The sequence below is a fragment of the Pyxicephalus adspersus genome, chromosome 2 (genome assembly GCF_032062135.1).
Source record: "Pyxicephalus adspersus chromosome 2, UCB_Pads_2.0, whole genome shotgun sequence".
Lineage (NCBI taxonomy): Eukaryota > Metazoa > Chordata > Amphibia > Anura > Pyxicephalidae > Pyxicephalus > Pyxicephalus adspersus.
The window spans coordinates 7,176,750-7,200,240 of NC_092859.1; the positions used below are offsets into that span (position 1 = coordinate 7,176,750).

Consider the following 23,491-nt stretch of genomic DNA (forward strand, 5'->3'; position numbering starts at 1 on the left):
TTAAAAACTGAGAAAAATATTAACAATGTTTTGGAGGATAAGTTGTAAGTTTGTCTGAATTAAAACAAAAAGAGAGCCATTTAAGGAGCAAAGAAGGGCCAAGAGATTCCTGATGAGGAACCTCTAAATTAGAGACCATTAGTAGTTATAGGTGTGATGGGGATTAAATAAAAACGAAGTATAACAAAAGGGGAGAAGTATCAGGGAAGTGTGTCTAGGTGATGTTTATGGCTTGTCCACACTTCTATCTGACACCTCTACAGCAGGGGGTCATGGTGACACCAGAAAGGGCTCTGAGAACTTCAAAGGTCTACTTAACAAGGTGGTTCATCAATGATTTTTTGACTATACAGAAGAAGTGATTAAAAATTGGGAAAATAATAATAACCTATTGGAGGATACATTATAAGTTTGTTTCATCAGATGGTTATTTGAGGAGCAAGGAAGGACAAAGACTCCAGCTATGGACCTAAAGAAGGGTCAATAAAAGAAGTATAACAAAAGGAGAGAGGTGTTGGGGAAGTGTGTCTAGGAGATGGTAAGGACTTGTCCACACTTCTATCTAACACCTCTTCAACAGGGGGTCTCGGTGACACCAGAAAGGGGTCTGAGAACTTCAAACATCTGCTTAGCAAGCTAGAAATTACTCAGCTCCACTTTGTGGCTTACATTAGTGCTTTTTACATCACAATAAATGAACAAAAACCAGAAAGGTTTGAGAAGATGACCATTGTTTTCTGGATTATTTTCTAGCACCTGTGTTTTGTCTATGAGTTATCTTGATGGTCCGTTAACTTGCAGGTGTGTAAGATGTAACAACTTTATGCATGTTAGAATAATATCACAAGGAAATAAATTTCCTGATTTTCTTGGGCCACAAATATCAAGCATGCATATGTAGACTCAGCTTCTTATTCAGAACTCGTATAGAGCTAAGGTTTCTCTCCCAGACACCATGCGATTGCCCTAGGTGTCTGAGAAGGCAGAAGCAGCATTTTAATGTCGAACGAAATGGAGCACCAATTACACCAATACAATAAATGATTAAAGGTTAGCTGAAAGGAGCTTCTGTACATTAAAACTGTTATTTAAAACTGATTAACTGTAAAACAATTTTCCAAAATGGCAAACATTTACAGAAATTTACCAATTTTTACCTTAATTTTCAGAAAGTAAAAATTGTTCCTTCCTTAATTTCCAGTTTTTGAATTCTCTCTATAACAATTTTGTCCTTTGTACAATGTGGTGCTTAAACTGAACTCATTATTTAAGATTTTCCCTTCACATGGTTAATGACCTGTAAACTTTAAAATGTATAAGGAGGAGAATGTTACTCTCAGGACCAAGGCAGAAAGTGTGGACAATTGGTTAATGTTCGTTTCATTCACATTTTTACTCCTATTACACCTCCACATACCTCTGCCAAGTGTGAACAGTCGGTGCCCAAACCATGAGATCTCATGAGTTGGATAGTTCACAGGGAAATGTGTGGACTTAACACAAAGCTGCCAAATGGGGAGCCAACTGCTCCTTTATTTATGGTCCTGAGATGGTCAGAAAAATTGTGGACAAGAACAAAATTTCCAACACTGTCATGCTACCTTCTGTTTTGACACCTCTGAAGTCTTTGATGCCTCATCTAGAGCTACACTGACTGCCTAGGAACTGGTTGACCATCCAAGCCTATACTATCCCATGCCACCAAGTGTTCCTTTCACTCATTAACCAGATGGTGCCACTTGTATTTCAGTAGATTTGGTGCCACAGGCAATCCTTTTGACTTAGAAATGAGCCTTATTCTATATGTTGAGTGGAGTTAAAACCCAGTCCCAAAGAACACCACATTTCAGGGTTTTGTGGTTTAGTTGGTTGAAGCATCTTTCTAGTTAACAGAAGATCCTGAGAACCTAACTTTTACATTTTTCAGACAATAAAATTTAGGTAGGTGACGTCCAACCTAGTTCATTCCTAAAAACTCCCCGTTAGACCAGGCTTTGAGGAGAATAATTCAGGAAACAATCTGATGCCCATTGGGATAAAAATGAAAGCTTTCATCCCTTATCTTGTATTTTGATATTATATGATGTGCGACACAGAAGAAGGAAGCAAATGTTTCCCAAAACCCACCAGTAGGCACCTAATCTAAGAGTAACTTCTACACCACCATTTGATGCAAGCAAATCACATACTCCAGTACAACACAAATAGGTACCAAGCTTGGTTGAATCTCCCCACCCTGACCTTCACGTCACATGTCCACCTACGAACCCTGGAGAGTAGATCAACCAATTGTTAAAATGAGAGACGTATGGCTGAACCCTATTGTCCTTGAGGACACATTTGTAATCAAGAGGTTAAAAAGACCAAGGCACTGCTGTATTTCAAGCTTAGGATCTCCTGTTTACTAGACAGGTGCTTCAACCAACTAAGCCACAGCGCCACGTTGCACCTGTGGTCAGGTGTCCATTTATGATGCTGGAACGGTCATTGGAAGAATTTCTTAGAGAGAGAGTACCACCATATACCACCACTGCCATCTACTGCTTCTATTTGTAGCTCACCCATCACAGATAATACAAATGCAAACAGGTCAAGGCAGATTAACCACCCGACCATTAAACCCGGCCTTGGTTCAGGGTAAAAAAAATTGCAAAAATCAGTAAACCCGAACTTTTGTCGGGTGGTTAAATGCATTAACTTACCTGGTCCCCGCTGTGATGATCTGTTCTGTTCTGTTCTGATCTCTAAAAAAAAATACTCACCTTCTCCCCGCAGCTTCTCCGGACACGTCCTCTCTCTTGCTTCTTCTCCCGGCGAGTGCGAGTGCAAAAAAGCTGTATTGAATCCAATACAAAGAAATCCTTATATAATATACCACCAGCATTTACCCCATCCTTGCTCCCCTCATTGGAAGGATTGATGTGCACAATTAACACAGTAATGCACTGCAGGTGTCCAGGTATGGATCTGGATGGTCATTTGGTCACTGTTCCACAATCTCAACAACACCTGCTTTTGTCCCGGTGGGGTCTTTGAGGACTATACAGGTCATGCCATAAGATTGTAATGAAGATAATTTTAGTACACCCAACTATCATCATAGGTTAAGACAGGTTGGTAGACAAACAAGTGACTGGTATCAAGGTCAGGGAGGGGTTACAACCGAGGTTAGTACCTTTTCGGTGACTTTTAGGATGTTTGCTTTGCTTGTATAAATTGTATTTAATACTTTCTATTTAAAGTGATTTTAAAGTGATTTTAGTGATTGATAAAGTCCTATGTTCTATAAATTTTTATGGAATAGATCAAACTATTCAAACAGATTTGAAAATAAATAGCATCCCTCTTATCCTTCTGTAGTCATGAATGTCTCATCTAAAATTGGGAAACTTCCTTTTGTTGATGTGGAATGTTGGACAGTACATCAACCAGCTGCAAAAAAAGAAAAGAATTGTCAGGAAAGTTTGTCCAGGTGACCACAAGGAAATGACCACACTTCTGTCTAACACCTCTATAGCATGGGATCTGAGAAGGGTCTAGAATGTGAAAGTGGCATCAGGAGAAGTCTTAGAGTAGAACATTTTAAAAGAACAAAACTGTGCCTGAATCTTTTCGTCCTCTAGGACAATGGTGTTCAACCTCTTCAAAACTACGGGCCACTAAACTGGGGGAGTGGGCAGGTTGTGTCCAGAGACGCCCTGAGCCTGCGATCCATACGAGAGACATTGTCCTTCTCCTGACACTGGCCAGAGCTGCGGACCATTAGTTAGCAACCACTGCTCTAGGATATATTTGTAATCAAGAGGTTGAAAATAGGTAGGCACTACTGAGATTCAAACTCAGAATGTCCTATTTACTAGACAGGCACTTTAACCAACTAAGCCACAGGACCAAATTTTACCAATGGTCAGGTGACCATTTAGAGAGCTGGGATGGTCATCGAAACTATGCTTACAGAGACAGTGCCACCACTGCCACACTGCCATCTACTGCTTCTGACAACTCTGGAGTCTTTAGTGGCTCTCTACAAGTCAGGTGTCCATTCATGGAGATGGTCATAGGAACTGTGGTCAAGGGGGTAGAACTGCCACTACTATGCTGCCTGCCACAGTTCCACAGTTCCTGACATATCTAGAATCTTTGATAACTCCATTAATAGTCATCTTGAAGAAATGGAATGAAGATCTTTTGGTTCATCCATTACATAGATACACACAGATTGCCACCACTGCCACACTGCCATCTACACCAAGCTCACCCATCACTCGGATAATAGACACGTAAAAAGGTCAAGATGGGTTTCTAGACAAACAAGTGATTGGCTTAAAGTGCAGGTTGGAATTGTGACCAAGGTCACCACCTATTGATGGTCAACTAGGATGCGTGGGAGTAGGAAGAACGAAGACCATTTGAAATGTTGGAGGAGATCTAAATATGAGCTAGATCCTTGAAACTTAGGGATGAGAGAGTCTGGAGTAGTAAAGGATACAAACATTTCAAAAATCAAACTGTGATCAAACAAGATAAGTAAGGAATAGCCTCTGTATTTTGGAGTCAGCGGACTCCAAAGAGAGGATTATTTGAGGAGCAAAAAGGTACCAACAGATTCTTGAGGAGGAAACTCCAAACTAGGGGCCATTACAAGGTATGGACCTGATGGAGAGTAAATCAAAAAGAAGCATAAAAAAAAGTTAGGAGTGTCATAGAAGTGTGTCTAGGTGATGCTAAGAACATATCCACACTTCTGTCTGACACCTCTGCAGCAAGAGGTCATTGTGAAACCAGAAAAGGGGCTGAGAACTTCAAAAATCTGCTTAGCTAGAAAATACTTAACTTTGCTGGGTGATATTTTGACTATCCGGAATAAGTTGTTAAAAATTGGGAAAAATAAAAATTTTTTGGAAGATAAGTTATAAGTTTGTATCATACCAAAAAGAGGGTCATTTGAGAAGCGAAGAGGGATAGATCCTGGTGAGGAACCTCTAAATTATAAGCAATTATGGGCTAAAGACAGAGGAAGGGTCAGTGAAAAAGAAGTATAACAAAAGGAGAGAGGTGTTGAGGAAGTGTATCGGGTGATGGGAAGACCTTGCCCACATTTCCATCTGCTTAGCAAGTTAGAAATTACTAAACTCCCAATAGGGGGGGCAAGATGTCACCAGAGAAGGATTTTCCATGTCTCCATTTACAAGAAAGCAATTTACTTTCTACCCACGCAATTTAAAAGACAGAAGTGTGTTTGAATCTTACTGTATGCTTGCTGCCTTTAACAAGATGGTGGAAAATAATTAGGCACTGCTGAGATTCGAACTCAGGATCTCCTGTTTACTAGACAGGCGCTTTAACCAACTAAGCCACAGCGCCACTCTTCATGGGTGGTCACATGTCCATTTATGGAGATGGGCTGATCATAGGAACTGTGGTCATGAAGCAAGAATTGCCACTTCTATGCTGCCTGCCACTGTCCCTAATGCCCTAAAGTTTAATGCCTGATTTACAGGTCAAGCCATAGAAAAAGGACAACGATACATTTTAGTTCTACTTAGGTACACAAATATAATATAGGAGTAAGCAGGTTAGGACAGTTTGATTGGCAGACAAGTGATTTGATAAACGTGCAGCTAAACATTCCTGTGAAAAAATTGTGAACTGGCTGGTTCATTATTGCAGAAGCAACAGGCAAAGTCCCTTCTGCAATAAAATAAACCTATCTGCCTGCTCTCAATGAACATTGAGCTATGCATGAGCAGTTCAGTGTCTGATGCTGGGTATCCCGGCCTGCACCTGAGTGCTAGGAATGAATGAACTCCTGTGCACATGTCTAAAGATACGGAACCCAGACGAAGACCAGGATAGGATGGCGGCACCCATAATGGAGCAAGGGCAAGTGAGTGCTATCAATGAATTGTGATCATGTAGATAAGTTTATTTTTTCGCAGAAGAGACATTGCTTGTCTTATGAATAACAATGGTCCTTTCTGGTCACAGGTTTTAAATATTGAAGTTTGCGGCCTTGACAGAGAATATTTTTAGAAATTAGAACTAAAAATGACAGTCTACAGGGCGGGATGGGGGACCCTCCGTGTCACCAGCCCAATTGACAGAGATGTGCATGGGGTGCAAAGTCTAAGCAACAGCCCAGTCTTCTCCAGAGCCTCTAGAGGTGAGGATGTTATGCCGCGGGCTGTTGCCAGGTTTTGGCCCCCCTGCACACAGAGGCTGGTGACTGCTGACAGACAGGAATAAAGCATGGTGCAGGAACAAGAGACAGGAGCATGGTCAGAGAAGCCAAAGGTCAAGGTAGGGGGAAAACAGGAATAGTCAAAGGTCAAGCCGGGGTCGGTACACAAGAGAATCAGAAACAGCAGCCACAGACAGGTACAAGTGGAACCTGGAATGAGAGCCAAAGAGAACTTGTTCTGACAACTTCCAGTTTCCAGTCCCTTCCTTTTATAGGGCAGGTCATGTGATGGATAGAGGCCATGTGACCTGCAGGTAACCTACCCTACCACCAGAGGGAGTACAGGAGACGAGAGGTAGGTGGAGTTCACATCTTCAGCAGCAGTTGAAGTGAATCTGTAGATCACTCCAGTCTTCTGAGGTAAGAGAACAGCTGAAGGGGAATCAAATTACCTGGACGAGGAAGTGAGCAGAGGAGGTGATCCCTGAGCAGAGTTGGTGCTGGCAGCAATGGAGAGCAAGGTGGGTGACCCTGAAGAGGGCACAGATCGCCGGGTGCTGCGAGGATCTGTGACAACTTCTTCATGCCAGGGAACAGCTGTCTCAGGGAGACACTACAAGTAGATTCTACACGTGGCAGCCCTATAGAGTATGAATAGGAGTAATACACTATATAGCCACCCACTGTCAAATCTGCAGATGCTGTTATTTTAATAAATGCAATATACTTCATGCATTCCTTTTCTAGAAGCACAAAATATAACTGGCAGTTACATTGCCATTGCAGTTGGGTTACTGTTCAGCTCAGTGCTTGGCTTATGCATGGAACAGTGATGATGTGTCACATTCACTTTAATTACGTTTGACTCACAAATCCTGCTATACTGTTAGGTGTATGGTTCCCAATGTCTTGTACACAGAATATCGGCTGTAGGAATGTCAGGAGCAGAAAATGATTACAACATTCAGAAACGATGGCCATGGGAATGGTCTACGGGGTCCCCTCCTGGATCATTTGTAACTGAGCTCACCTTTTCAGTTGTCAATTAGGATGATGAGTCACATTCACTTGATTTACATTTGACTTCCATTTGTTATGTGATTCCCAATGTCTTGTACAAAGGAAATCTGCTGGAGGAATGTCAGGAGCAGAAAATGATTACAGTTCAAAAAAAAAGGCTATGGGAATGGGGGCTCTTAGATCATTTGTAACTGAACTCACCATTTTAACCATGAATTAGGAATCTCTGTTACTGTTCCCAGTTTTGGTCTACAGTGCAGTATTCTGTTTCTGGCTTCTAACCTATGGGAATGTATGGTGCATTGATGGTGCAACACACAGATTTAATCCATAGGTAGTTTGCTTATGTGGCTTCTCTTTGCTTGTAGTGAGGCAAGTTTATTCTTGTGATGTGCTGTAAAATTTCTTGCATTGGCCGGGAATCAAACCCAGGCCTCCCGCGTGGCAGGCGAGAATTCTACCACTGAACCACCAATGCATTGCTGTGGATTACTGCACCATATCTATGGAATTAGGTAACCTTAGGGTACCACTAATTGTATCAGGGAAGATACTGCTAATAGCTTTTACCTGTGGTACCCCATAGAGTATGAATAGGGGTGGCAGTGAGCAATACAATAACACTCACTGCTGCCATATCTGCAGAGACTTTGCAGCTGGCAAGGTTTCAGCGACTGGGAGCAACATTGGATCACTTGATCCCAAGGCAGGTCTGAACATTGCTTGAGTGACAAATTAAAGCTCTTACCATAAAGTATCATATAGACAATATACCTTTAATAGAAGAAGGCACTAAACTGACCACCAATGGAACAAGACACTAAACTAACATGGACAGGAAAACATGAATAAGGCATTACAATGCCTTATTGATATAACAATAAGGGCAATAACATCCCTTCTATATTACAAATCTAATAAAATTTAAGGTATATGAAAATAACCAGCAGGGACATCTTATCAAGAATTGGGACATGGATGTGTTGGGAAAGTGTGTCCAGTTGCCAGCAAAGACATGTCCACTTTCTGTTAGACACCTCAACAATGGGGGGCCAAGATGGCAAAAGAGAAGGTTTTTTTCACGTTTTTATTTACAAGAAAGCAATTTATTTTCTACCCACCCTATTAACCACCTGGGCATTTCACTGATGTCTCGATTTCTGTACCAAAAGCGGTACACTGTTTTTCATGAATTTTTTTTTTTTAATTGTAGACCTGTAACTCACAGAAATATGTCCGAACAAGGGTCTAGTAGATATCCTGAATATAATAAAGTTTAAAATACACAATCATGTAAAAAAAAAAAAAAAACTTTAATATTAAAATTAAATACAAAACACAAAAATCAGCTTAAACAAGATTGCATAAATAAATAAAAAATACTGAAAATGCAATAATTCGGTATACTATATATACACTCCCTGGTGTGGTGAATTTTAAAACAGTCCAACGTCACATACCTATAGACAAAATCACATAAATATATTTTGTATTATTTGTATTGGAATAGATACAGGACTTTGTACTGAATCCAATGAAAAATATTTGAATTTCCCGCTACGATCCCCGTTGATGGACGTATGCAGTGACATCATCAGGAATGGGTGTTCTAATTCTTTCCATACTTCCATGCAAAAAAAAAACAAAAAACATTTTTTGCATGGAAATTTATTTTAGATTGTAGGCTATAATTCTTAGGCATGACTCACCGAAATGTGTCCAAAATTTATTAAATTTATTATTAAAATTTAAAAATTTTTTTTATAAAACATTATAAAGAAAAAAATCTTTAAAAAATATTATAGTGCAATGTAACTGTACAGTAGCTTATATAATATATATATAATACAATTATATATATATTATATAAAGATTTCTTTGTATTGGACTCAATACAACTTTTTTGAGTTCAATACAAAGTTATTTGAAATTCCCGCCCGCAACGACGCTTGCAGCGACGTCACCGGGAAACCCCGGAGATCGTCACTGCACACGCCGGATGAAGACAGAAGAGGACAGACGTCTCCGGAGGAGCTGCGGAGACAAGGTAAGTATTTTTTTTTCAGTTGTAAGTCATACAATGCATGAAAATCGGATTGCACTGTAACGCGTGTTTATATTTTCAGCTATCCCACGCCTGGTTCAGGGTAACCAATTGTAGCAAGTTTTCTTACCCCGAACCAGGCGCGGGCTAACCGCCCAGGTGCATGGAACAGTGATGATGTGTCACATTCACTTTATTTACATTTGACTCACAAATCCTGCTATACTGTTAGGTGTATGGTTCCCAATGTCTTGTACACAGAATATCTGCTGTAGGAATGTCAGGAGCAGAAAATGATTACAACATTCAGAAACGATGGCCATGGGAATGGTCTACGGGGTCCCCTCCTGGATCATTTGTAACTGGCTCACCTTTTCAGTTGTCAATTAGGAATCTCTGTAACAATTGCTAGTTTTGGTATTCTGTGTGTGGCTTCTAAACTATGGAAATGTATGGAGCTTTGATGGTGTGACATAAAGATTTCCAACACAGAAGTTTTGAATGGTGATGTGGCTTTCATTTGTATATAGTGAGGCAAGTTTATTTTGTGAAGTGCTGTAAAAGTTATTGCATTGGCCGGGAATCGAACCCGGGCCTCCCGCGTGGCAGGCGAGAATTCTACCACTGAACCACCAATGCATTGATGAGGATTATTTCACCATATCTATAGAATTAGGTAACCTCAGGGTACCACTAATTGTATCAGGGATGATACTGCTAATAGCTCTTACCTGTGGTACCCTATAGAGTATGAATAGGGGTGGCAGTGAGCAATACAAAACCACTCACTGCTGCCATTTCTGTAGAAACTTTGCAGCTGGCAAGGTTTCAGCGACTGGGAGCCACAGTGGATCACTTGATCCCGAGGCAGGTCAGAACATAGCTTGAGTGACATATAAAGCTCTTACCATAAAGTATCATGTAGACAATATACTTTGTGTAGAACAAAGTGATCATGTGGCATTGACACCTTCAATGTAAGAAGGCACTACAATGACTGCCAATAAAATCCACTAAATTGACCCCCATCCGGAGGAGACACTAAAATGGACCCCAATAGAAGAAAACACTACACCCCCCCCCTAATGGAAAAAAAATCTTAATACTGACCCTCAGTGGAAGAAGAGAAGACAATAGCTGACCCGTAATAGAAGAAGGCACTAAATTGGCCACAAATGGAACAAGACACTAAACTGACATGGACAGGGCAACATGAACAAGGCATGACTATGCCCTATTGATATAGCAATAAGGACAATAGCATCCCTCCCTATACTACAAAACTAATAAAATATAAGGTATATGAAAATAACCAGCAGGGACATCTTAGCAAGAATTGGGACAGGGAAGTGTTGGGAAAGTGTGTCCAGCTGCCAGCAAAGACATGTCCACTTTCTTTTAGACACCTCAACAATGGGGGGGGCAAGAGAAGGATTTTTTCACGTCTTCATTTACAAGAAAGCAACTTATTTTCTACCCACCCAGTTATAGGACAGAAGTGTGGCTTCATGTTACTGTATGCTTGCTGCCTTTGTTGACAAGAGGATGGAAAATAGTCAGGCACTGCTGAGATTCGAACTCAGGATCTCCTGTTTACTAGACAGGCGCTTTAACCAACTAAGCCACAGCGCCACACTTTATGGGTGGAGACATGTCCATTTATGGAGATGGGATGGTCATAGGAACTGTGGTCTAGAAGCAAAAATTGCCACTGCCACGCTCTGTGCTACTATTTTTGACACCTCTAGGGTCTTTGATGCCTGATTTACAGGTCATATTATAGAAAGAGGATCACAAAATATTTTAGTTCCACTTAGCTACACAAATATAATATACGAGTAAACAGATTAGGACAGTTTGGTTGGCAGACAAGTGACCTGATTAAAGTGCAGGTAACCAATCCTGGGAAAAAATTGTGAACTGGCGGGTTCATTATTGCAGAAGCAACAGGCAATGTCCCTTCTGCAATAAAATAAACTTATCTTCCTGCTCTCAACGAACATTGAGCTATGCATGAGCAGTTCAGTGTCTGATGCTGGGTATCCCAGCTTACTCCTGAGGGCTAGGAATAAATGAAATCCTGTGCACATGTCTAAAGATACGGAACCCGGAGGAAAACCAAGTGAAAATGGCGGCACCAACAAAGGACCCAATAACGATGAGCGTTACTATAAAATTGTAAACTCGCTGGTAAGTTTATCCTATGGTTTGCCCTTCCTGATTGTTATTCTTTAATATTAAGGTTTAGCTTGGCTTTAAAGCACAATACTCAGCATAAAAACTTAGAAACTTCTGTTCATTAAGCAGCTGCTTTGAACAACTAACCCACAACAGATTATTGAGCCCCAACTGTACTCCCAGCTGTGATTGGGAACCATTTGTTGCATGCAGTTGCATTGCCATTGCAGTTGGGTTACTGTTCAGCTCAGTGCTTGGCTTATGCATGGAACAGTGATGATGTGTCACATTCACTTTATTTACATTTGGCTCACAAATCCTGCTATACTGTTAGGTGTATGGTTCCCAAGGAGCAGAAAATGATTACAGCATTCAGCAGTAGCTCAGAAATGATGGCCATGGGAATGGTGTGTATGTAGTGAGGCAAGTTTATTAGTGCTTAGGGTAGCACCTCTCATAACTTTTTTGTGTTGAATATCACAAATATTAACAACTTATCAAAATTGAGCCTTTGTTGGTTAGATTTGAGAACATTTTATAACATCATAAGTCTTTATGAAATCCAAACACCTCCATGCTGTTTTGATTTTGATACCTCTTAGACTTTTTGATGTCTCATCTACACTAACCAGTGTTAGATATACAGATGGAGTTCCAGAGTTGGTGGAGGACACAAATTTACTGATCTGCTAGACCAGGGGTGTCAAACTCAAATGCACAGTGGACCAAAATTAAAATCTTGGACAGAGTCGCGGGTCAATACACTGCATGCCTTCTGTTTGGACAGACAATAATGATTGCTTTCGGCCTTGACAGAGAATATTTTTAGAAATCAAAACTAAAAATGACAGTCACATGGCTTGAAATGCACATCTAAGGTAGGGGGCAAACAGGAATAGTCAAAGGTCAACCTGGGGTCTGTACACACGAGAATCAGAAACAGCAGCCACAGACATGTATAACTGGAACCTGGAATGAGAGCCAAAGAGAACTTGTTCAGGCAACATCCAGTTTCCAGTCCCTTCCTTTTATAGGGCAGGTCATGTGATGGATGGAGGCCATGTGACCTGCAGGTATCCTACCTTACCACCAGAGGGGTAGTGGAGACCAGAGGTAGGTGGAGTTGACATCTTCAGCAGCAGGTGAAGTGTTATCTGTGGATCAATCCAGTCTCCTGAGGTAAGAGAGCCGTTGAAAGGGAATCAAATTACCTGGACCAGGAAGTGAGCAGAGGAGGTGATCCCTGAGCAGAGTTGGTGCTGGCAGTAATGAAGTGCAAGGTGGGTGACATTGAAGAGGGCACAGATCGCTGGGGATCTGTGACAACGTCTTCATGCCAGAGAACCGCTGTCTCAGGGACAGGTATTTTTTACATGTGGCAGCAAGTAGTTTCTACAAGAAGTTTCTACACGTGGCAGCACTATAGAGGTATAGAATAGAGTTATGAATAGAGGTAATACACTATATTGCCACCCACTGTCAAATCTGCAGATGCTCCATTGTAATAAAAGCAATATACTTCATGCATTGCTTTTCTAGAAGCACAAAGTATAACTGGAAGTTACATTGCCATTGCAGTTGGGTTACTGTTCAGCTCAGTGCTTGGCTTATGCATGGAACAGTGATGATGTGTCACATTCACTTTATTTACATTTGACTCACAAATCCTGCTATACTGTTAGGTGTATGGTTCCCAATGTCTTGTACTATATATATATATATATATATATATATATATATATATATATATATATATATTAAACCCAAATAAATATTTGGGTTTAATTTGGCTTTGTAGAAAGTCAAAGTCAGCTTGGGGTTGCAACCAAGGTCAGAACTTAGTGGTCTATTGGAATGCATGATTTGCTTGTATCAATCTTCGGTGAAGTATTTTTGCATGAAAACTACTTTTAGATTGGGCGGATACTGATGAGTGACAAGAAATGCCTCCTTTTTTGTGTCTCACATCATAATATTATTATTCACAACATCAGGGAGGAACTTTCCTCTCCATCCCATATCTTTAAATACAGATTTTGGTTTCTGGGATGGGGTGGTTGGAGGTTTCTAATTTTTTGGAATTTGTTGTCTGGAAAAGCTCAACAAGCTAGACACAGCTGACATATAAACTCAGGATCTTCTGTTTATTACGCATCTACTTTGATCAACTAAACCACAACATATTATTGAACAGCAACTGCACTTCCAGCTGTGGTGCCTGCAGTGGGGTTGCTATTGCCATTAGTTTATGGTGCATCTCCTAGAGGTGGGAAGTCAGTTCTGGCTGCACAGATGCTTTTCCTTCTGTGGAAACTGGCAAACACAAGGACAAAGCAAGCAAAAGTGATGATGGATCACATTCACTTTTTTACATTTGACTTTGTCAGTGAATCATTCACAAAAAATCCTCCAGCACTGTAAGGTCTGCAGTTCAGAAATGATGGCCATGGTAATGTTGGGAGCAGGCTCTCCATTTGTAACTGAAAACCTTTTAATTTGTGAAATAGGAATCCTTGTTCATATTGCCAGTTCTGATCTATGTAATATTTTGTGTTGGCTGTCTGGTGCATTGCTGATGTGGCATACAGATTTCTACCACAGGAGGTTTCATTGGTGATGTGGCTTTGGATTTTTCTAAATTGAGGAGTACGTTTAATATTACCAGGACACGTAGATTTATAGCAATATACTTCATGCATTGCTTTTCTAGAAGCACAAAATATAACTGGCAGTTGCATTGCCATTGCAGTTGGGATACAGTTGTTGGCCACAGTGATGATGTGTCACATTCACTTTTTTACATTTGACTCACAAATCCTGCTATACTGTTAGGTGTATGGTTCCCAATGTTTTGTACACAGAATATCTGTGACATAGAGATTTCCAACACAGGAGGTTTGAATGGTGATGTGGCTTTCATTTGTATATAGTGAGGCAAGTTTATTTTTGTGAAGTGCTGTAAAAGTTATTGCATTGGCCGGGAATCGAACCCAGGCCTCCCGCGTGGCAGGCGAGAATTCTACCACTGAACCACCAATGCATTGACGAGGATTAATTCACCATATCTTTGGAACTAGGTAACCTCAGGGTACCACTAATTGTATCAGGGAAGATACTGCTAGTAGCTTTTACTTGTGGTACCCCATAGAGTATGAATAGAGGTGGCAATGAGCAATACAAAACCACTCACTGCTGCCATTTCTGCAGAGACTTTTCAGCTGGCAGGGTTTTAGCGACTTGGAGCCACAGTGGATCACCTAATCCCAAGGCAGGTTTGAACCTAGCTTGAGTGACATAATAAAGCTCTTACCATAAAGTATCATGTAGACAATATATTTTGTGTAGAACAAAGTAATGATGTGGCATTGACCGAATACCAGAAGAAGAGGACACCGGGAGTGGGATATTTGGTTGTTGGCCATAAACAATAAAAAATGGCGATTTCTTGGATGACTCACTGACATGATTATTGTATGAAAACTCAGCCCAAGGTAATAACTCAACCCAGTTATCATGAGGTGTGACATAGAGATTTCTAACACAGGAGGTGATGTGGCTCCTATTTGTATATAGTGAGGCAAGTTTATTTTTATGAAGTGCTGTAAAAGATATTGCATTGGCCGGGAATCGAACCCGGGCCTCCCGCGTGGCAGGCGAGAATTCTACCACTGAACCACCAATGCATTGATGAGGATTAATTTACCATATGTATGGAACTAGGTAACCTCAGGGTACCACTAATTGTATCCATGAAGATACTGTTAATAGCTCTTACCTGTGGTACCCCATAGAGTATGAATAGGGGTGGCAGTGAGCAATACAAAATCACTCACTGCTGCCATTTCTGCAGAGACTTTGCAGCTGGCAAGGTTTTAGCGACTGGGAGCAACATTGGATGACTTGATCCCAAGGCAGGTCTGAACATTGCTTGAGTGACATAATAAAGCTCTTACCATAAAGTATCATGTAGAAAATATACTTTGTGTGGAACAAAGTGATGATGTGGCATTGACACCCCCAATGTAAGAATGCACTACAATGACTGCCAATAAAATCCACTAAATTGACCGCCATGCGGAGAAGACACTAACGTGAACCCCAATGGAAGAAAACGCTACATCCCCCCTCCCCCCCAATAGAAAAAAATCCTAATACTGACCCCCAGTGGAAGAAAAGAAGACAATATCTGACCCGCCGTAATAGAAGAAGGCACTAAACTGGCCACCAATGGAACAAGATGCTAAACTGACATGGACAGGGCAGAGACATGTCCACTTTCTGTTAGACACCTCAACAATGGGGGGCCAAGATGGCACAAGAGAAGGATTTTTTCACGTCTTTATTTACAATAAAGCAACTTATTTTCTACCCACCCTATTAAATGACAGAAGTGAGACTTCATGTTTCTGTATGCTTGCTGTCTTTGTTGACAAGAGGATGGAAAATAGTCAGGCACTGCTGAGATTCGAACTCAGGATCTCCTGTTTACTAGACAGGCGCTTTAACCAACTAAGTCACAGCGCCACGCTTTATGGGTGGAGACATGTCCATTTATGGAGATGGGATGGGCTTAGTAACTGTGGTCTAGAAGCAAAAATTGCCACTGCCACGCTCTGTGCTACTATTTCTGACACCTCTAGAGTGTTTGATGCCTGATTTACAGGTCATATTATAGAAAAAGGATGACAAAATATTTTAGTTCCACTTAGCTACACAAATATGATATATGAGTAAACAGATTAAGACAGTTTGGTTGGCAGACAAGTGGCAGACTCGATTAAAGTGCAGGTAAACAATCCTGGTGAAAAATTGTGAACTGGCTGGTTCATTATTGCAGAAGCAACAGGCAATGTACCTTATGCAATACAATAAACTTATCTGTGTGCTCTCAATGAACATTGAGCTACGCATGAGCAGTTCAGTGTCTGATGCTGGGTATCCCGGCCTGCTCCTGAGTGCTAGTAATGAATAAACTCCTATGCACATGTCTAAAGATATGGAACCCAGAGGAAAACCAGGTGAAAATGGTGGCACCCACAAAGGATCCAATACTGATGTGCGTTACTATAAAAATTGTAATTTTGCTGGTAAGTTTATCCTATGGTTTGCCCTTCCTGATTGCTATTCTATATTATTAAGGCTTGGCTTTAAAGCACAATACGGTCAGGTTGGGGTTGCAGCCAAGGTCAGTACCTTTTGATGGTCTCTTGGGATGTGTGATTTGCTTGTATCAATCATGGGTGATTTATTACTGCATGAAACTTTGCATGAATGCTACTATTAGATTGGGTGGATACTGATGAGTGACGAGAAATCTGTGCCTCCTATTTTTTCTGCATCATATATCATATAAGATTATGATGCCAGACAAGGGGGGGGGGACTTTCCTCTTCTTTCATTATTTTTATATACCAACTCAGAAATGGTGGCCATGGGAATAGTGTGGGGGAGGGGGTCCCCTCCTGGATCATTTGTAACTGAACTCACCTTTTCACTTAGGAATCTCTGTAACCATTGCTAGATTTGGTATTCTGTGTCTGGCTTCCAAACAATGCAAATGTATGGAGCATTGATAGTGTGATATAGATTTCTAACACAGGAGGTTTGAATGGTGATGTGGCTCCCATTTGTATGTAGTGTAGCAAGTTTATTCTTGTGAAGTGCTGTAAGAGATCTTGCATTGGCCAGGAATCAAACCTGAACCACCAATAGCATTGATGTGAATGTGCTCACCATATCTATGGAACTAGGTAACCTCAGGGTACCACTAATTGTATCAGGGAAGATACTGTTAGTAGCTTTTACTTGTGGTACCCCATAGAGTATGAATAGAGGTGGCAATGAGCAATACAAAACCACTCACTGCTGCCATATCTGCAGAGACTTTTCAGCTGGTAGGGTTTCAGTGACTTGGAGCCACAGTGGATCACCTAATCCCAAGGCAGGTTTGAACCTAGCTTGAGTGACATAATAAAGCTCTTACCATAAGGTATCATGTAGACAATATACTTTGGTAGAACAAAGTGATGATGTGGCATTGACACCCCCAATGTAAGAAGGCACTACATTACAAAGACTGCCACACTTAAGTGACCCTCCTCCCCCATGGAATTGTGGTCAAGGAGAGATAACTGCCACTGCCATGCTGTCTACTACAATTCCTGACGCCTCCAGAGTCTTTGATGGCTGATTTAGTGGTCATGTATTAAAGGACTTTCCTGAATGCCTATATATAGATATATATAAAATCCAAATATATAATAAACCCAAATATATATTTGGGTTTAATTTGGCTTTTTTTAGAAAGTCAAAGTCAGCTTGGGGTTGCAACCAAGGTCAGTACTTGGTGGTCTATTGGAATGCGTGATTTGTTTGTATCAATCTTCGGTGAAGTATTTTTGCATGAAAACTACTTTTAGATTGGGTGGATACTGATGAGTGACAAGAAATGCCTCTTTTTTTTGTGTCTCACATCATAATATTATTATTCAAAACAACAGGGAGGAACTTTCCTCTCCATCCCATATATTTAACCACCCGACCGTTAAGCCCGACCTTGGTACGGGCTTCAAAAAGTTACAAATATCGATAAACCCGAACTTTTCTCACTGTATGAAAATAAAAAGTGAGAAAAGTTCGGGTTTATCGATCACTTACCTGGTCCCGTTGCAATCGTCCATCGGTCGTGTTCCAGCGTCGTCCTCCAGCGTCGGGTGTCCTCTCCGGGAAGAAGAAGCCGGCCGGCTTACAATAAAAAGCCGGCCGGCTTCTTCTCCCTCCGTGCGTGATGACGTTGGCGCGTGTGCGGGAAATTCAAACATGGAACAGTGATGATGTGTCACATTCACTTTATTTACATTTGACTCACAAATCCTGCTATACTGTTAGGTGTATGGTTCCCAATGTCTTGTACGCAGAATATCTGCTGGAGGAATGTCAGGAGCAGAAACTGATTACAGCATTCAGCACTAGCTCAGAAATATTTGCCATGGGAATGGTGTACGGGGTCCCCTCCTGGATCATTTATACCTGAACTCACCTTTTCATTTGTCAATTAGGAATTTCTGTAATCATTGGTAGTTTTGGTATTCTGTGTGTGGCTTCTAAACTATGGAAATGTATGGAGCATTGATGGTGTGACATAGAGGTTTCAAACACAGGAGGTTTGAATGGTAATGTGGCTTTCATTTGTATATAGTGAGGCAAGTTTATTTTTGTGAATTGCTGTAAAAGACATTGCATTGGCCGGGAATCGAACCCGGGCCTCCCGCGTGGCAGGCGAGAATTCTACCACTGAACCACCAATGCATTGATGTGGCTAATTCACCATATCTATGGAACTAGGTAACCTCAGGGTACCACTAATTGTATCCATGAAGATATTGCTAATAGCTCTTACCTGTGGTACCCCATAGAGTATGAATAGAGGTGGCAGTGAGCAATACAAAACCACTCACTGCTGCCATTTCTGCAGAAACTTTGCAGCTGGCAAGGTTTCAGCGACTGGGAGCCACAGTGGATCACTTGATCCCAAGGCAGGTCTGAACATAGCTTGAGTGACAAGAAGATTTTTGTGAAAGCACCGCCCCGCTCCAAGAGACGATGCATCCACCTCCAAGAAGAATTGCTTGTTAGCATCAGGACGATGGAGAACTGAAGCCGCAGAGAAGGCCTGTTTCAACGTTTGGAAGGCTGATTCAGCCTCTGCTGTCCAATTCTTAGGGTTTGCTCCCTTACGGGTCAAAGCGGAAATGGGAGCAGTCAAGGACGAGAATGCGGTATGAACTGGCGATAGTAGTTGGCAAATCCCAGGAACCGCTGGATTGCTTTTAAACCTGACGGATGGGGTCACTTTAAGATTGCTGACAGCTTCTCAGGATCCATCTGCAGACCAGTGTCGGATATTATATATCCTAGGAATGGAATAGAGGATTTCTCAAAGGAACATTTTTCAAACTTGGCGTACAGGCGATTTTGCCTTAATCTTTGAAGGACCAAATGAACCTGCTTCCGGTGAGGGGCCAGGTCTGGAGAAAAAACAAGAATATCATCAAGATACACTACCACACAGGAATATAGGAAGTCTCTGAAGATGTCGTTAACAAACTCCTGGAATACTGCAGGAGCGTTGCATAGTCCAAAGGGCATTACCAGGTATTCATAGTGACCGTCATGGGTATTGAAGGCGGTCTTCCACTCATTCCCTTGGCGAATCCTAATCAGATTGTAGGCCCCACGTAGGTCTAATTTGGAAAAAACTTTAGCTCCCCTAAGGCAATCAAACAATGTATATACTATGTACATTTACAAAACGAATGTAGCGCTATGTATTTTTAATATATTTTTGTTGCCTCCTGTGTGTGAAAGAGGCAATACAGATATTTTTTACTTTTTTGTTATAAATATTTATCTGTGTATTAATAAAATAACATTTAAATATCTCTTATGGTATTCACGGCCTTAAAAATTCCATATGCTTATGTTTCTTCTTTTCTATATGTCCACGTTTCTGTTAGACACCTCAAAAATGAGGGGCCAAGATGGTACCAGAGAAGGATTTTCTATGTCTTCATTTACAAGAAAGCAACTTATTTTCTACCCACCGAAAAGACAGAAGTGTGACTTCATGTTACTGTATGCTTGCTGTCTTTGTTAACAAGAGAATGGAAAATATGTAGGCACTGCTGAGATTCGAACTCAGGATCTCCTGTTTACTAGACAGGCGCTTTAACCAACTAAGCCACAGCGCCACGCTTTGTGGGTGGTGATATGTCCATTTATGGAGATGGGAGGGCAACAGATGGAACCGTGGTCAAGGAGAGATAACTGCCACTGCCATGCTGTCTATCTCCGGAAACCCCAGAGATCGTCACTGCACACTCCGGATGAAGACAGAAGAGGACAGATGCCTCTGGAGGAGCTGCGGGGACAAGGTAAGTATTTTTTTTCAGTTGTAATCTGATTGTCATACAATGTTGTATGAAAATCATATTGCACTGTAACGCATGTTTATATTTTCAGCTATCCCACGCCTGGTTCAGGGTAACCAATTGTAGCAAGTTTTCTTACCCCGAACCAGGCGCGGGCTAACCGCCCAGGTGGTTAAATGACAGAAGTGAGACTTCATGTTACTGTATGCTTGCTGCCTTTGTTGACAAGAGGATGGAAAATAGTCAGGCACTGCTGAGATTCGAACTCAGGATCTCCTGTTTACTAGACAGGCGCTTTAACCAACTAAGCCACAGCGCCACGCTTTATGGGTGGTGACATGTCCATTTATGGAGATGGGATGGTCTTAGGAACTGGTCTAGAAGCAAAAATTGCCACTGCCACGCTCTGTGCTACTATTTCTGACACCTCTAGAGTCTTTGATGCCTGATTTACAGGTCATATTATAGAAAGAGGATCACAAAATATTTTAGTTCCACTTAGCTTCACAAACATGATATATGAGTAAACAGATTAGGACAGTTTGGTAGGCAGACAAGTGACTGTAACCAATCCTGAGGAAAAATTGTGAACTGGCGGATTCATGATTGCAGAAGCAACAGGCAATGTCCCTTCTGCAATACAATAAACGTATCTGCCTGCTCTCATTGAACATTGAGCTACGCATGAGCAGTTCAGTGTCTGATGCTGGGTATCCCGGCCTGCTCCTGAGGGCTAGGAATGAATGAACTCCTGTGCACATGTCTAAAGATACAGAACCCAGAGGAAAACCAGGTGAAAATGGCGGCACCAACAAAGGAGCCAAAAACGATGAGCGTTACTATAAAATTGTAAACTCGCTGGTAAGTTTATCCTATGGTTTGCCCTTCCTGATTGTTATTCTTTATTATTAGGGTTTAGCTTGGCTTTAAAGCACAATACTCAGCATAAAAACTCAGAAACTTCTGTTCATTAAGCAGCTGCTTTGATCAACAAATCCACAACAGATTATTGAGCCCCAACTGCACTCCCAGCTGTGATTGGGAACCATTTGGTGCATGCAGTTGCATTGCCAATGCAGTTGTGTTACTATTCAGCTCAGTGCTTGGCTTATGCATGGAACAGTGATGATGTGTCACATTCACTTTATTTACATTTGACTCACAAATCCTGCTATACTGTTAGGTGTATGGTTCCCAATGTCTTGTACGGGGTTGCAACCAAGGTCAGTACCCATTGATGGTCTACTGGGATGTGTGATTTGCTTGTATCAATCATGGGTGAAATATTATTGCATGAAACTTTGCATGAATGCTACTATTAGATTGGGTTGATAGTGATGAGTGACAAAAAATCTGTGCCTCCTATTTTTTTCTGCATTATATATTATATAAAATGATGGTGCCAGACAGGGGGGGACTTTCCTCTCTTTTCATTATTTTTATATACCAATTCCAGTTTATGGGATGAGGTAGTGGGAGAATTTGTTGTCTGGAAAAGCTCAACAAGCTAAGCACAGCTCGGATAAAAACTCAGAAACTTCTGTTTTTTTACGCAGCCGCTTTGATCAACTAACCCACAACAGAATATTGAGCCCCAACTGCACTCCCAGCTGTGATTAGGAACCATGTGTTGCATGCGGTTACATTGCCATTGCAGTTGGGTTACTGTTCAGCTCAGTGCTTGGCTTATGCATGGAACAGTGATGATGTGTCACATTCACTTTTTTACATTTGACTCACAAATCCTGCTATACTGTTAGGTGTATGGTTCCCAAAGTCTTGTACACAGAATATCTGCTGGAGGAATGTCAGGAGCAGAAAATGATTACAGCATTCAGCAGCAGCTCAGAAATGATGGCCATGGGACTGGTGTGGGGGAGGGGGTTCCCTCCTGGATCATTTGTACCTGAACTCACCTTTTTACTTGTCATTTAGGAATCTCTGTAACCGTTGGTAGTTTAGGTATTCTGTGTGTGGCTTCTAAACTATGGAAATGTATGGAGCATTGACGGTGTGACATAGAGATTTCTAACACAGGAGGTGATGTGGCTCCTATTTGTATATAGTGAGGCAAGTTTATTTTTATGAAGTGCTGTAAAAGATGTGCTATACGATCGTTCGCCGATATCGTGCAGGATCGTTCGTCGTTCGTTTACCAACGATAATTATTGGAAGTGTGTACGTAGCTTAACTCCCATGAGGCATGCAAGTATCTACTATTAAACCACTAATGCATTCCTATTAGGCAATAAGCTCTCTCTATAATAGAATTTTGTCATGTATCCTGTATGAATTCTGCACTGTGTGCAAATGTGTAAAAAAATTGATGTTTCATGAGGTACCGCATCAGGGAAGCATATTGTACTGTGTTTAACATTGACTTTTGGGCACCTATGAAGCACAGTGTATAACAGAGATGTATGGGGCACTGCATGTAACAGATAGGTATGAGGCATAGTGGGCCTGATTTATTATCTCTAAAAGACTGGAGACTTTTATGTGATAACCTGGGTGATCCAGCAAACTTGAATTGGATCTGGTTCAGAAATAAAAACATTTGCCAACTAAATATTTGATGGATCACCCAGGTTATCCCTTGATAGTATATCTTTTTCAGTCTCTGAGAGCTTTCATTATTCAGACCCAGAGTGTAATAGACACTAATGGACACTGTGTAGCAGAGAGGTATGAGGCACTGTGTGTAATATAGAATATATGAAGCACTGTGTGTAACAGAGAGGTATGAGGCACTATGTGTAATATAGATATATGAAGCAATGTGTGTAAGAGAGGGGTATATGGTGCTGTGTGTAATAGAGAGGGATGAGGCACTGTGTGTAATATAGATATATGAGGCACTGTGTGTAACAGAGAGGTATGAGGCACTATGTGTAATATAGATATTTGAAGCAATGTGTGTAAGAGAGGGGTATATGGTGCTGTGTGTAATATAGCTATGTGAGGCACTGTGTGTAACAGAGAGGTATGGGGCACTGTGTGTAATATAGAGGTATGAGACACTGTATGTAACAGATAGGCATGAGGCACTGTGTGTAACAGAGAGGTATCAGGCACTGTGTGTAATATAGAGGTATGAGACACTGTGTTTAAAAAAGATATATGAGGCACTGTGTGTAA

General features: G+C 41.2%; 10 non-coding genes across 10 annotated transcripts; all 10 read right to left on the bottom strand.

Moving 5' to 3' along the window:
- Window positions 1-5,290: 5,290 nt before the first annotated feature.
- Window positions 5,291-5,364, bottom strand: TRNAT-AGU (transfer RNA threonine (anticodon AGU)). Its single transcript has one exon. It is a non-coding gene; the product is annotated as a tRNA-Thr (tRNA).
- A 2,244-nt stretch (window positions 5,365-7,608) lies between these two features.
- Window positions 7,609-7,679, bottom strand: TRNAG-GCC (transfer RNA glycine (anticodon GCC)). The gene has a single exon. It is a non-coding gene; the product is annotated as a tRNA-Gly (tRNA).
- Window positions 7,680-9,813: 2,134 nt separating this feature from the next.
- Window positions 9,814-9,884, bottom strand: TRNAG-GCC (transfer RNA glycine (anticodon GCC)). The gene has a single exon. It is a non-coding gene; the product is annotated as a tRNA-Gly (tRNA).
- A 919-nt stretch (window positions 9,885-10,803) lies between these two features.
- On the bottom strand, window positions 10,804-10,877 carry TRNAT-AGU (transfer RNA threonine (anticodon AGU)). Its single transcript has one exon. It is a non-coding gene; the product is annotated as a tRNA-Thr (tRNA).
- Window positions 10,878-14,392: 3,515 nt separating this feature from the next.
- On the bottom strand, window positions 14,393-14,463 carry TRNAG-GCC (transfer RNA glycine (anticodon GCC)). Its single transcript has one exon. It is a non-coding gene; the product is annotated as a tRNA-Gly (tRNA).
- Window positions 14,464-15,035: 572 nt separating this feature from the next.
- TRNAG-GCC (transfer RNA glycine (anticodon GCC)) lies at window positions 15,036-15,106 on the bottom strand. Its single transcript has one exon. It is a non-coding gene; the product is annotated as a tRNA-Gly (tRNA).
- A 767-nt stretch (window positions 15,107-15,873) lies between these two features.
- TRNAT-AGU (transfer RNA threonine (anticodon AGU)) lies at window positions 15,874-15,947 on the bottom strand. The gene has a single exon. It is a non-coding gene; the product is annotated as a tRNA-Thr (tRNA).
- A 2,713-nt stretch (window positions 15,948-18,660) lies between these two features.
- Window positions 18,661-18,731, bottom strand: TRNAG-GCC (transfer RNA glycine (anticodon GCC)). Its single transcript has one exon. It is a non-coding gene; the product is annotated as a tRNA-Gly (tRNA).
- Window positions 18,732-20,099: 1,368 nt separating this feature from the next.
- On the bottom strand, window positions 20,100-20,173 carry TRNAT-AGU (transfer RNA threonine (anticodon AGU)). Its single transcript has one exon. It is a non-coding gene; the product is annotated as a tRNA-Thr (tRNA).
- Window positions 20,174-20,598: 425 nt separating this feature from the next.
- TRNAT-AGU (transfer RNA threonine (anticodon AGU)) lies at window positions 20,599-20,672 on the bottom strand. The gene has a single exon. It is a non-coding gene; the product is annotated as a tRNA-Thr (tRNA).
- Between the last annotated feature and the right edge of the window lie 2,819 nt (window positions 20,673-23,491).